This window comes from Bombus affinis, chromosome 4 (assembly GCF_024516045.1).
Source record: "Bombus affinis isolate iyBomAffi1 chromosome 4, iyBomAffi1.2, whole genome shotgun sequence".
Classification (NCBI taxonomy): Eukaryota; Metazoa; Arthropoda; class Insecta; order Hymenoptera; family Apidae; genus Bombus; species Bombus affinis.
Window position 1 is genome coordinate 1,255,084 of NC_066347.1, and position 14,508 is coordinate 1,269,591.

Here is a 14,508-nt window from a genome sequence, read left to right on the forward strand (position 1 = left end):
ATAATCCGTAATTTAAAAAACTAGAATCATTTATAGTAGTTACTCGCAACCAAAATTTTTTCTGAAACATATCAGCTTTGACACCATAACTTTAAAAATTTGTGACAAGGATTCTGATGTCACTCTGTTTACAGACAATCTATTTCCTTTCTTATGTGATCCGAAGGTGGCTTTTTACGTAATTATAATAAAATGTAAATTGAAAAAGAAGGAGAAAGATACTCAAGTCATACTTTAGTCATTCCACGAAAAAAATAATACATGTTTAATAGGATGATATTACGCAATTGCAAGATGCAAATGAGATGAGTGATTTAATGTACATGACGTGATCAAGATGTCTGATAATCAATGCAGATGGTAATAAAATAAGGAAATAAAAAGATTTACGGATTAAATTCTTATGTACGTTGATACTTTGCATACACTTTTATTAATTAATATTCATAGTTGTATTAATATCTCTTTGATACTCGAGTTCCAACATGCGCATTATTGTATCGATATGAAATAAAATTGCATAAAGTTTAAAAAGAAAGCAGTAAGCTCGTTGCATATCGTTAGACAACTATTTTTAATTTGAACATTCTGTAACACTTAACGTGCTAATATACAACGATTGGTAATATAAGAAATATCATGTATAATTTACTAAATTTCTTCGTAGAATCTTTCATAGGAAATTAATACATTTCCCTTGCATCGTGATTTTCTCATTTCACCGTATATTTTCTTTTCTACGTCGTGGTTAATTTATTTTAAAAGAACTCCATACATTTCAGACAGAGTTAATTAGAATTCCTTAATATATCATGAAAGAAACACTTTCTTTGTCAAACTCTTTTCAGAGCCGTATACGAAGACGAAATTTGCATATCTTCGGCGTATTGGCGGCGATAACGGAGCTGAATCAAAATACGCGCAACAAAACGGCCAATATCACGCGAAGCGGCTGTGATAATGCATAATGCTTCGCGTATTTATACGTAGCCATCATGCTTTAAACGCTGATGATATCTCGGAATATCAATTTCATCGGAATAACGCCGACAGTCTGGCAAAGCAACAAAGTAACCACCCTCGGGCATCTCTTCGTAAAACAGAGGTATTAAGATGGAAAAGAAGAAAAAAGAACGCTACTTCTGCTTCATCTGATCATTAGACAGACATGTGTATAATGTAGAGAAGATTACAGATCAGGAGTTATTTGAAAAATTGAAATTTAACATCGATCTCTAGATTTTTTATTTCGAAGCGTTCAAACTTCAACAGACATTTTCTCATCGCACAATGAGAATTAATCCACATACACATGTATATGCATATACGTACTCTCACATTGCAACCGTTTAGGAACGATGAAATACATGTGCGCGCCACTACATTGGGTTCGAGCAGAACGACCATACTGATCTTTGATGTACAGTTGAAACCCATTCGTTTATTTGATTATTTGCTTGGTCATTTATTAAACATTTCAATTGAATTCAATTTTATAAAAGTAAATTGAATGTTACAAGCGAGTAGAATAGAGAGAAACGTTTTGGCCACATCGCTATGAACTGTATATTAAACGTGTTGGTTTATGAAAGAGACGAGTGATAAAATTGTAATAGTCAGATTATATCGTAATCGTCGCTCATTCGATGCTACTGTTCAATTCTACGCTCGCTATTCCATTGTATGACTCGCTATAATGATCGTCCTAGAGAGCATGTTCGTCTATTTGTATCGACCGGTGGTATCACAAAATTACAAATAACGGCGATAATGTTTTGTCCGGAGTTTGTTTACCTGTGAGCCTAACAAACTAAAACAACGTTGGCACAACAATATGAGTCTCTCCCGATTCGAATCTTCCGTTGACTCATGTGCCGCTACAGCTAAATTCGTGACTTTATGATTTAGCACTAAGGGGTCTATGAGCCATTGTGTCTCGTTCTACTTCACGTGTTCGATAGATACGTTCAAGAAATTATTTCCCTATAATACATCGATATTGTAGGATTTTTATGTTATTACGAAACGTTATTCTTCTAACAAAATTTATCGCTATTCCGGCCATAACTCATAGATAACAAAATCACGTGTTGCCGAAGGAACGAGCCGGAAGGGAGCATCAAGCAACGACACGCTGCGCTATAAGGGGAAGATATAAGAGGATCCGGTCGGTGGAGCTGATTAATCGTAATTCTAATTCCCCTTAAAGAGCATCGCGAAACGCGCGAACGAATTTGCTGTTCTTGCTATCCGACGCATCTTTCCCTTCAGGGAGCAACAAAACCTCGCGGAAATGAACGTCCCGGAGTATCAGTTTCACGGTGCGAGCATGGCAAATGACGTAAAATGGATAAACGCCTCGTGACGTTGCAAGATGCGCCGCACGGTCCAGCGAAAGAAGAAGCAACGAGTTTGCCCGTCCCGAGAAAAGATGAAAATAAAAGAAAGGTAATACGAGAAACGCAGACACAGAGAAAATGTTGCAGAGGCCTCCGACAACGTATCCTGGTATTCTATCAACCTCGGGCAGGATGTGCACCTGTATTACCAACGGATTGTAAAATCACGCAATACGAGCAGCTCGTAACAACACATAGATCAGAAGCTAATTAAAGTCCGGTGTGATTAGTTAGGAACTAACCGCTTCTAAAACAATTCTATCACCTTTGTATCGATCTACTTTAGTTTCTGTCAGACACTTTCGTTTAGTTGGGATTCAATCATTGATGTGTTCCTTCTTCTCTCTATTCTTTTTTATCGTTTATTAGTTAAAGTAACTGGCCATTATTAGATCATTTACCAAATATGTGATGGTATCTGTAAATGGGTCGTATGAAAAGATATCACCTGTTGTATGACGATCTTCGAAGGATAAATTATTGTTACAGTGGTTGTGTGTTTGTTCTCCTTTTCTCTTTTTGATAAATAATTAGTTAGATTTTCGGCTAATCATTATTACGTCATTTAGTGAATACATATCGACGTACGTACTAAACTTATTAATAATCCCTCAAGGGTATACGATGTTGTGTTGCTCGAAATCTGAGAAAGATATAGTTGCTATGTACATTGCTCGAAACTATTAAGGGAAATTACAAAAATTACGAAGACATTTTCATTCGTGCAGTGTTTCGTGCTTCTCCAATGCAATTAAACGTAATTTTACTAATTCATCGACTCTCGCGGTTTCACTTCAACAAACTTTTCTTTACGTAATAATCTCGAATTTTGGACTCCACGTAAAATTGTCATCCTATCCAAAGTATAAACAACTGAACAAAATCCTTCGCTTGCTGCCAACATCCAGCGTGGCATTTACAAAACCAGTGTTTCCAAAAGTAGCTCCCGCGCTACACGATGTCATCTTTTTCAGGCTGCAATTAAATCTCACCGAATTCCCACAGTTCCGGCGGCGAGTTAGCAGACCACCCTGGACACCTTCGGATCAAAATCACCCGAAAAGTTTCTTCCTTTCCAAGAAAGACTCGTCGTGTTCCGCCACAGTGACTCCAACATGCGTGACGTCCATTTACAGAATTTCTTTAGTTTCGACCAAAGTGGAACGACCAAGCTTCTTCACACGATTCCATGCTCCGTATGTATGTATATACGCAAACTCAAGGCCGGTGTTTCACGTGTGCCACGCTATTTTTCCTATAGCCGATCGTCCTCGCGTAGTGGCTTTCGATAGTGGCGAATACTCACACCGGCATGTAATGGTACCATCTGAAAGTACAGGTCTCAGCGCTAAGCCTTACCTACATTACGTATGAGACAAGAGGAGCCTACCACCGCGATACAATGAGGTACTGGGAGGCGTTATAAAGGGCTCTGTGTAGTTATTAGAGGTTATGACGGCGGTAATATCTCACTCAGCAGGCTCCTCTGTAATGTTATGGCCAGGCCCTCTTTCACGTTTCCCCTTTGCTAAACCCCTTATACCCCTTCGCCTACCGTCGATCTCCTTTTCTACTTCTCCTCCCTTTTCTTTCCTCTCTTCCTGCCTTCGCCTCTTTCCTCCTTTTCGCGTTTCCTGCTTTTTATTTCTCTCTTCTTTCTTTTCTTCTTCCTCCATTTTTTTTGCCCGTTTGACCGACTAACTCTTGAAGTCTTTATACCCTGAGAACTTGAAAGGGCCATGGCATACTTTGATTTTATTTACTCGACAAACCGACTACCGTGCAGATCGTGGTTTGTTTGGAAATTTGAGGGTGACTTACCTGTTTCAATTCGTTGTTTTATTACCAGAGAAAAATATTATTTTGGCAATTTTTAATTAAGAACCAATGTAAATAGCTCCTTTCTTTTTAACGACAGGAGAAGCGTTTAACGTACAAGTACATCATAACGTACGTAACGTACAAGTTAAATCATTTTGGAGCAGAAGTAACGTGGCGGGAAAGTCAGAACCATGATCTTTAAAAAGCGAACATCAAAGAAAGTATTAATTTTGTTCAAAAGAGCATTATTATTTTAAAATATAGATAGCTTTTTGTATTTGGAATATATGTGATTTCGCGTTAAAAAAGGTTAATCTTTTATTATCGAAGTTCTACTGTATATAGATACCACTGCAAAATTCTGTTTCCTTTATCCCATTTTTTTAAACACATTAACTTTCGAATTTTTCATTTTGCAAGAGCATAGAGAGGCGATATGTAAACCTGCATGGTTCTAGTGAGCTGGAAGAAATCCTATAATCGGGCAATACTACTACCAGTCCGAGCGTCAGTAGTATCAGAAAATTTTGATCAGGCGTAAGGTTATCACGAAAATGAGCAGATAATTTTTCGTCATATAAAACAACGCCACGGTACACCATCGAATGTTATTCACAAAACTCTAACAAGCGTAATAATTTTCTCGATTCTTTCGCATACCGCGAGGGCAAAAACTTTCACTCGTGTAATACCAGCGAACCGTCATCAGTCCTTTCCATCTCATTACCCCCATTCCTGTCGATAAGAAACGCCCGGTAAAAAACTATATCATATCGGTAATGCCAGCTGCTTTATTACGAACGTTTCATTTCCATGGGTACGTCGGAACAATCATTCGCCAAACACACTCAACGACGACCGCTTACCGACGCTGTCTTTGGCGGAGTATTTTTTTGCGCGCCACCTCGGCCTGGTAATAACGCGTCCTCGAAATGGAACGAAAAATTTCGCTCGGCGAAACCCCGCCCTCTCCGGCCACAAAAACGTTCGACGAAAACATAGCAACACGCCACGGAAGCGCATTAAACCGAGGGCAATAATAAAGATATGACAAACGCAGCGCTTGTGAGAGGAAGAGAGAGAGAGAGAGAGGGAAAGAGGCCAAGTGTGGCTGCGTGATGTACCGTCTTAAATCCGTGAAGGTTAGCCAGGGACTAACGATGCCCGGAGACGGCAATGAACTGTACAAAACTCACTGTGTGCGTTTCCTGTACGGCGTAGGTTCATTAGCGAGAAGCATTCGAAACTCGTTCTGATTCCCTTTCGTGGTGCTCCATCGGTGATCCGTAATCCCCTATCTAATCGCGTATCTCTGCACGGCTTTGAATTATTTCGAAGTCATAGAAATACGGAAGCGCGACGTACGGTACAAAACGACCGAAATCAAATGCTTGGCCGGTAAAACGTAGCATCGTGCAGGTTCCAACCTGTACACACATACACGTTCTGTTTCTTTCGGGGCGAATATCACACTCTGATCGAACGTTAGCGTGGCGTTCTGTTAGCCATTCGAATGGACTGGTTATTCCGCTGTGCGGAAGAAACTCACGGTGCATTATTCAAATCCGATGTAGATCGGTATCGGTGGATGTAATTCTAGTGTGGACGCGTGTTTCAGGCCCGTTGTCGGAGCAACACTTAATTTGTCCGTCCACTTGTGCCCTCGCCGCGGGACGTTCATTGGCCGCCGTGTAGCCAAGGATGAAGATTCGAGGGAGAACCGTGAGAGGCCGCGAAGGACGCCAGTGAAAGTGCTCCATGGATCTATTTACTCAACGGGAAATAAGCCTTTGTGTGCAGATTTCTATACCGATCATCTACTATGCAATATTGCCGATATCGTACAACGCTCGAATAGATGAATAAGTGGTATCGCGTACATCAGACGTTTAATTTTAATCGATGCCGAGATTTATGGTAAGTATACATGTGGATATTGTTTGGTACTTGAATGGTATGTTTTGGTATTCGATCATGTGAAACAGATAAGGTGAAGGTATTACCGAGCGTTTATCGTATATACGGCTATTTATCACCCGATGAAATTCTACTAGCCTGTGACAATTTTCTAATCGTCGATTTATGTTTCCCAGTGCCAAAGGTTAATTTTATGTAAAATGTATTTCGTGTGAAAATTATAGCGCCACCTGCCACTTAATCCTAATCGGATATTGTTTGTTATTCGATCGATCATTCGCATTAGATAAGCTGCAAGTAATAGTACGTGTTTATTGCACGCATGTTTATTTATCACCTGGTGAAATTCTACTGGCCTGTGACACATTTTCTAATTGAAATTTCATGTTTTCATGTCTATTTTGACGTAGAAGATTTATGTACTCAAGCAGGGATTATAACGTACACGGTTTCTGATAATATAAGGTCAGGATGGAAGAAGAAATAATAACGAAAACGAAATTGATGAAATCCTCTGTATTTCTTTTTGTGAAATGTTGTATTAGCACAGCATTGATTCTTAATAGGACATGTGAATTTTTAAAAAATATTTCACCCACGTCAATTAAAATAATTTCTTGCTACGTTACGTTTTGACTGACAATGTTTATTTTCGATGAGCACGAAAGGTACTTGTACACCATTATATTGTAGCATTTACATACCTACATCAACCAGGTCCAAGTACTATTTTAATGGTATTTTCATATAATTATAATAATTTGGTATTTGATAAAAAGACGTTTCACTGGAAAATAAATATATTTTCAAATCCTTTTGGTAGCCACTAAATACGTCCAATAGACTTCTTGGATCGTTCGTGGTTTCTTCGCTGATACTCGGCCATGTTCTTCTCACCCAAACACGCCAGTTTAATCGTAATCGTCGATCGTGCCTTGGCGCCATTACCATTGCGATACAGAGGGCGACCACGAGCGTTTCGTGGCCGATTTGCGACACGAAATTTCAGAGTTCTCTTCTACGGAATATCACTCCGGTCGCCGGACGTGTGTATCACAGAACTGCATCGTGTCGAATCCCGGTTTCGTGCGTGGAGCCACTTCGTCCAAATTACAGGGGATCTCGAAGCGAGCAAATAATCACCGAGTTAGCGTAGCTCGCCAACGTGAATTAGAAAGGTCGATGGAGGTGGATGGAGAAGATCAAAAAGAGACGTGGTGGGGACCAGCGAGACACGGGTCTAATTATTATAAATTAGCGGAGAACACCGCGAGCCTGGACATTCCCCGATTAGGTCGAGACGCAGACATTAAAGCGTGTATTAAAATGAGCGGACGAAAAAATGTCTGCTCGATCTTAATTTATCCTCTTTATTTCACGTCTTATTATCAAATACGCACCGGTGGGTCGGTTTCATATATCTCCCATCGTGGTTCCTACGAAATCTCGAAATGAGAGGCCACTTCCAGCGATACGAACGATGGCGAAAAAACGTTATGCCCCTAATGGTTACAGATTGCCTGTGAAATTCGACCAACGACGCCTCGATTTACGAATTCCGCGTCAATTACTGACTAAAAGTTTCGTAGTCTACCGACTGGACTTCTGCTCTTCTCATTTTCACTTAAAATATCGTATCTAGTATTTTTGTATTTTTCCAGACATATATATTGAAATATTTGGAATTCCTTGCGTTTTTTATTTCTTTAAGTGAAAATTAGCTACTGTACACATTGCTACGAAATAACGATTAAACATTTTAAAGATGACCCAAAAAAAAAAATAGAGAAACGTTTTATAGAATGTTTAGAAATACTGGATGAGACACGTTAACTAATTGTTAAAAAAGATGAAGAGTTCTTGACAAAAGAGTTTACGAAGCTACTCGATGGATAACAAAAAGTCAACGTTACACAAGGGTTGCATAGATTAAATACGTTATACTATAAAAATACATTATCTTTAAATTTTTTAAAATTTTACTACGAAGGCTATGCTTTCGAATTCTATGGATACGTAATTGTTACATCCTTGTTCTAAATACTTCCCATATTTTATTTGTATGCAAATTCGAAGAGTGGCATGTCGTGGTTATCATAAAAAGTGGTCGTGATACGAGAAAGAGTTGGGATGCACTGTTCTACGATTTATAGAGACTCTGAGCGAATCTCGAAGCTGGCCACGATGATGGAATGGGTCGATTCGAGTCTATATATCCCGACAAGCTCTGTTCTTTCGAGGTTTAGCTATCAGAAATCTGGATTGTCTCCCCTTTCCCCCCTACCATTCTTCTTTCTCACACTAGTTTCCTCTATCTTTGGTTTGGCGAGGTTCTAATGGTGGCAGAGGATCGTCAATGACGTAGCAGCCGGCGGCACCACTATTGATCTAACTATTCCTCGCAGTGGGCGCTTTTTTTCCCTAGTGGATCTGCCGGCACACCATGGAGAATCGTGAATTACCTTGGGTGGTAAGATTCGTCCCGCGAAGCCGAAGGATCTTGGTTCGTTCGTTCCATCGCAACTCGGCGCTTGCCTTCAGAATTCCAGCTCTCGACCAACGAGATTTCTGCCGTCAATCAAATTGACCCAGTTCGTGCAAGCACGCCGCCTATAACGTGCATATCGGTCGGCTATACGGTGTCGGGGAAACTGCTCAGATACGCGCCTCTTCTTTTAAAGGAAGCACGATGGAACGTACATACATCTTGATATAAAAATTTAACTTTCTTCCTGTATATTTTCTTTTTTCCTCTTTGGTTAAATGGAAAGACGTTAACTTATCGTCGAAATTACAGATACTTAGAACGTGGTAATTTAACAAAATATACTCTCCTTCTAAAAAAAATAGTTTACGCGTTCAGGTAACTCTTAATTTGGAAATAAAAAATGTACTATAAGAAAACAAAGGGTAGAAAATCAAACTTCTCCCAATAGAATACACATTCCTCTTGTAAAAATACGAGGGTCGTCCATAAAGTACTACCTTTTTACATATAGAAGCCATATAAAACCATGGAATGTAGTTATAGAAGGTCACCTAGCTCCATTCCTGTATTGACAAAAGTCATGAAAAATGTTTTGTTCAAATATCTAATATCGTCGTTGTATCACACGTTTAAAACGACGATGCGTATTGAAAATCCCATGGATCGCCCTTTTATGCTTTTCGAAGGCTGAAAAAATTCTTTCAGAAGGAATTTATCAATGAATTACAGCAGTTAACGATAATAGAGTTATGGATGAATTATTGGTAAGACCGTGGGTATGTGAATTCGATAGGGACAGAGGAACTATACATAATCGTAACCAGGTCACCCGCTTCTCATCACAAAGGAGCTCAAGAACGTGTCTACGATTTCATTGCAAATGACATTCTTGTAGTTTTTTGCAAAACTTGAAGAATTCTTTGGTCGATAATGCTTCGCTAGAAACGATGATTTAAAAAATTGCGTAAGGGATAGCTGTACGAATTGGCGATGGAAGCGTATGACGAGGATATACAAAAACTCGTATAACGTTATGATAAGTGTTCAAATAGGACTGGTGGGTAAGTCCAAAAATTTTCTTCCGTTTTATAAGAAAATATGGATGCACAACATTTTCCGTTTTATATTATTTTATCGAATTACGTATGATCCATTTTGTTCTATCAAAATAAAGATCACAACGTTCGATAGATTAGGTTTCATGTTTGTATAAAGATGCATCGTTGTAAAAGACGTATCTGTAAAAGAAAGACACTTTTCGGACAACCTAATATATATATAAACTATATAACTATAACTATATATGTAAACTATCATAATTAGTTTATTAATAATAAATGGATTAAACAGATGTTAATTAAAGAGAAAACAATGGTTATTTAACATGAACTAATCGTAACAACGTATTATAATTAAGACAAGTAGTTAACTAATTAACAATACTCGTTAACGCAATATTAATTCTCTTTTAACAACGCTAACAACACTATCTCGACAACGCAGTCGCCACTCTCTGACTTCTCAACTCATACTGCTGTTAATTCGTTTATTGTCCCCTAGCAACCCCATGTCTTTTGTCTTAGCCTCACTACACACCTGTTCAGCAACCGCTTGTTTATAATTCGCACCTCAGCAACCGCTTGTTTGCAATCCGCACGACATCTCGCAGAACCCTCGTCCACGTTACTTAGACTAGATTAGAGTTACAAATGAAGAAAACTTCTTAAAATGCATTTGTACTGCTGTTATTTAAAAAGGGGGAATTACTTTCTGGAGAACCCTCGTACTTTTCCTAGTTGGATATTCCATAGTTAAATATAAAGATGTTTATATTTATTAGTTAAAAAGTAGCTTCCTTATTGCAATATCCTCCGACGAATCTCTTAAAATCTATTACCAAAAATTTGTTGAAAACGCGGATACAAAATCTAACAAAACATACCCCTTCAAAGAATAGTTTTCCTATTAAATTATCTCCTAATAAACCTTTAAAACCTAGCACCAAAAATCCAATGTCCCTACAGGAATGTAAGAGGTACTAATTTTAAGGTCAAGTTTCAATTGTAGGTTTTAAGTCTAAATGTCAACTGCGAAAGATGTTAAGCTTGGTAATTGGAAAAGTTGACGATAAGGGTAAACTAAAGAGAAACATAACTGGTAGTCGGTCGTAATCCGAAGAAGACTACGAAAAAATAAATAGATGGAAATAAGAATACGCTCTCCTTATTGAATATTATTATTGAATATTCAAAGCAAAACACCCTTCAAATCAATAACCCTCGCGATCGTCGCGACAGAATTCCTCGCTGAAATCTCAATTGCGGTTCGTGCATTACCCGGAACGCGTATCGCATTCCATAATCGTGAATACAATCACGCCGTCGCATCTACATCACCAGAAACATAACTTGGCGAGGCTTGGGCAACTCTAAATTTGTATCGTGTCGTGTCTTCTCAACGGAACGTTGTCTCTTCTGCCAAACATGTGCGCGCCTCGCGTCGTCCCTTCAGACCAGAAAATCGGCTGCATCGTCTTATACCTCCGATCCGTCGATCGTTACACGTGTACACCGTGGATCCGGAGCCGTGGATGACGACGTCTCGAAGCCTGGAAGATGGCCAGGGTACACAGCATTATATACATATGTAGAATGCATGTAGACGCGAAGGAATATGCCTTTGCATGAAGATCTTAAAGGTCTTTCTAGACGTTGTCGGATCCTCCTTTCTCTCTGCTTGGCTTGTCACGATTTCTTGCCGGCTCGATTATTCCCGTCCTCCTTGCATCCTCTTTTTCATCGGTGTCCCCGTCGAATAGATGCTCGTCACAGGCCTAACACGTCTAACTGTTAGACACAACGATGATATTCTTTGCTGGGACGGTGCTTAATTCACTGTGGCGCTCGCCAACTCGATCGCAAGGTGCAATTGCTTGCACCTTGTTCACGTTTTTCACCTGAGCTCCGCGAGCGTATCGTGATTCACTGCTACGTAACGCGCTGTGTATTTAGCTTTCCCACTCATTGTCTGTAATCGTTTGTTCCATGTATGTTTACTTAGTGTTTTTATGCTCGTTTATACGCGATTACAGAAAGAAAGAGATTTTATTAATCTCTTTTTATTTGATCCTTGATTGGTTAATGCAGGATGATGACAATAGTTTATGGTACAGTTGCGAGCAGTAATTCTTCTTTTCCGTGTTTGCAATTTTTACAGCGTACATTTAACAGATAATTCGAAGAGTAGATTAATGGTGATAAAATCGTAATGTCATCAAATCAATTGTAACATCATGTAACGTTATGAAGCTGCATATTCTGTGTTTGAAATTAATAGTTGCGATTGTGACGAGTTAAATGTAAAGCAGAATCATTATTTACTTATACGAGAAATAATTAACCGTGGCAATATAAATATTATTTTTCATAATTGCAAAATAGATGAAATTTCAAAACGTGACAAATACCACCTTTTATTCTGCGCGCTTTCGTGTATAATATTTTACACGATATTCGAAAGATTATTATAATATAGATCATTAAATATGAAGATAAAGAACTTAAGAAGTTCGTTATAATATTGGATTGGTATAATGAACTCTTTCTTTAGTGTATACATTTCGAGGAATATTATAAAAATTGTTTAAAAAATATCAAGATACGTGTGTCTCACTTTTTTCATAAGGTAAATATTTTCATAGAAAAATGATATAAATACAGCAACTTTTTACGAAAGTAATATTATTCGTTTAAAACAACGTGGATTTGATTATTCAACTTAATATTTAACCCGTTAACCTACGATTTACGTTCGAGAATTTTGGACCGAAAACGTAAACAAGTTCGCGCAGCCTTCGAGCCATTCGCACGACTTGTGTAGTACATACTACGGGCTATGCCCGTACCTAGTTGTAGGTTAAGGGGTTAATAAAGTGAAACAACACGTCTAACTAAATCTCATCTCTTAAACTATATTTCATAGAAGTATGAATTTGTACAAGTATCCGCGATCTAATTATGATTCATCGATCAAGCAAATAAGAAGAAAGGCAACGAAAAGACAGGAGGGTAGCCGATAGAGGCGAAGTTGCCACAGCGGGGATCAACGACAGTGAAAGTTCACATGTTGGACACGTCGACGTGTTCCTCTCTTATGGTACCTTCCGGGTGCTATTGCCGTATTACACAACGTCGTCCGCGTAAAGACGAATAGCGGGCCGTTTAACCGGCTGATTCGAAACGTCCGTCGATCGTGCACGACAGACTGATGTGGACCAGCGATCGAGTAGGAAGTTGCTCGAACCAGATTCGAGGCTTACGTGTTCCCTTCTCTAGAAAGAGGAGAGACAACGCGGCCAGGAGAGAACGCGCCGTAGCGAACTTTCCCAGATCAAAGTCACCTCGGGTCCCTGGTAATTCGAGCAACGTAATTAACCGTCCAGCAACGACGACCACGAACGACGACAACGACTAAATTCTTGGAACGCCGCGCCGCGGCGGCCGGGAAAGTAACAGGACGAATAGATTTAAGCAGCGCAATTAGCGAACGGATATTTCGACGTTGCCAGCGCTAATTGGATCGGGTTGCCGGCTGGGGCTGGAAAAGTTCAACGTTGAGAACAGCCTATGCCCGTGATGATGTATTCGTTCAACTTTTTGAACGTGGCTCGTGTGAACATAGGACTATATGCAGAGTTGAACAAGCGAGAAATGGAAAAATTGAAACGAATGAGTTTCGTTCCTTATATGGGTGTACAGTGGCGTATGAAAAGTATTGAAACAGATAGCCGAAACAATTTTTACGAATGTATTTCAAAAGTTCCTCGCAGAAAGTGGGAAATATTTAAAAGTCTAGAAAAAATATAATATCCTGAACATATAATTGGCAGAAAAAATAGAAGGAAATCTAGGAAACGATAGTTGACGATTACTTTTGTAGTTTTCCATCCTCAGCCGTTGAAATTCCCCTTTGATTGTTTCGGTGTTCTGACACAGTACTGAATTATGCAGTTTCTTCCTAGTTAGAGTAACGATACTGACCAATTTCTAACAAGAAATCTCTACTAAGTTATTACCGTAACTTAAAACTTTATTCTCTGTTCCGATATGTTTCAGTGATTGAAAATGTTATAACGAAGTTCTCATAACAGTAAACGTAGAACTTTATGAAGAATAGCAGTAGAACGAATAGGACTCTCAGCTCTTCGATAGTGTTCACTTCAACCGACACAACGTAGTCACGATACTTCCCACGGTGCCATCCCTTTTCAATTTCAAAAATTATTCCAAAATCCATCAGAATCCAACAGCACGCAACAATGCACCATACATCGTGCTGAATGACATCAGCAGATCTCTCACAAAAGCGAACGAACGAATCACCGTACAAAGCTGTACTGTGCGTACAGTACAGTGTCACAATAAAGAATGAAATCATAATCGAGAAAGAGGAACAGGGGACATACGAGGAAAGAAAGAAGGGAAAAAAAAGGAACGAAACAAGGGAGACTTTTAGCCGGCAAAACGGAGCTCGTTAACGGTCATACACCCATGGCCAATGGTTCTTGACGTTCGTAGAATTCCATGAAGACCTTGATGCTTTTTATCTTTGCTCACTTAGTCCTCCCTCTTACAAAGAGGCAGCCACTTCACCGTTCCGCAGAACGTAAAAGATCGCGGCGCGCGATCACCGCGATATACCATTAAGGGTGTCCGAACGCACGTGAATTATATAGTTTCCGAGGAGACCGGTCTCGCGTTTTGCGTTCCTCATTTTTCTGCTTGGGTCATTAACGTTCTTTAATCGTGCTCATTCACAGGCGACTGTCAAATCGTAGTTTTTCTTCTCGTGACAACGGTTAATCGTCTAGTCGCGCAAAGAAGA

The 14,508-nt window shown here is 39.3% G+C and overlaps 1 long non-coding RNA gene across 2 annotated transcripts in view; it reads left to right on the top strand.

Moving 5' to 3' along the window:
* The window catches only part of LOC126915486 (uncharacterized), a 149,132-nt gene that overhangs the window by 102,207 nt on the left and 32,417 nt on the right, over window positions 1-14,508 (top strand). The window contains exon 2 of one of the 2 annotated variants that reach the window (XR_007710203.1): window positions 5,839-6,137. This is a non-coding gene — a long non-coding RNA (uncharacterized LOC126915486). Of the gene's footprint in view, window positions 1-5,838; window positions 6,937-14,508 lie in introns of those variants that run through there. The other variant, XR_007710202.1, reaches the window with a different exon arrangement.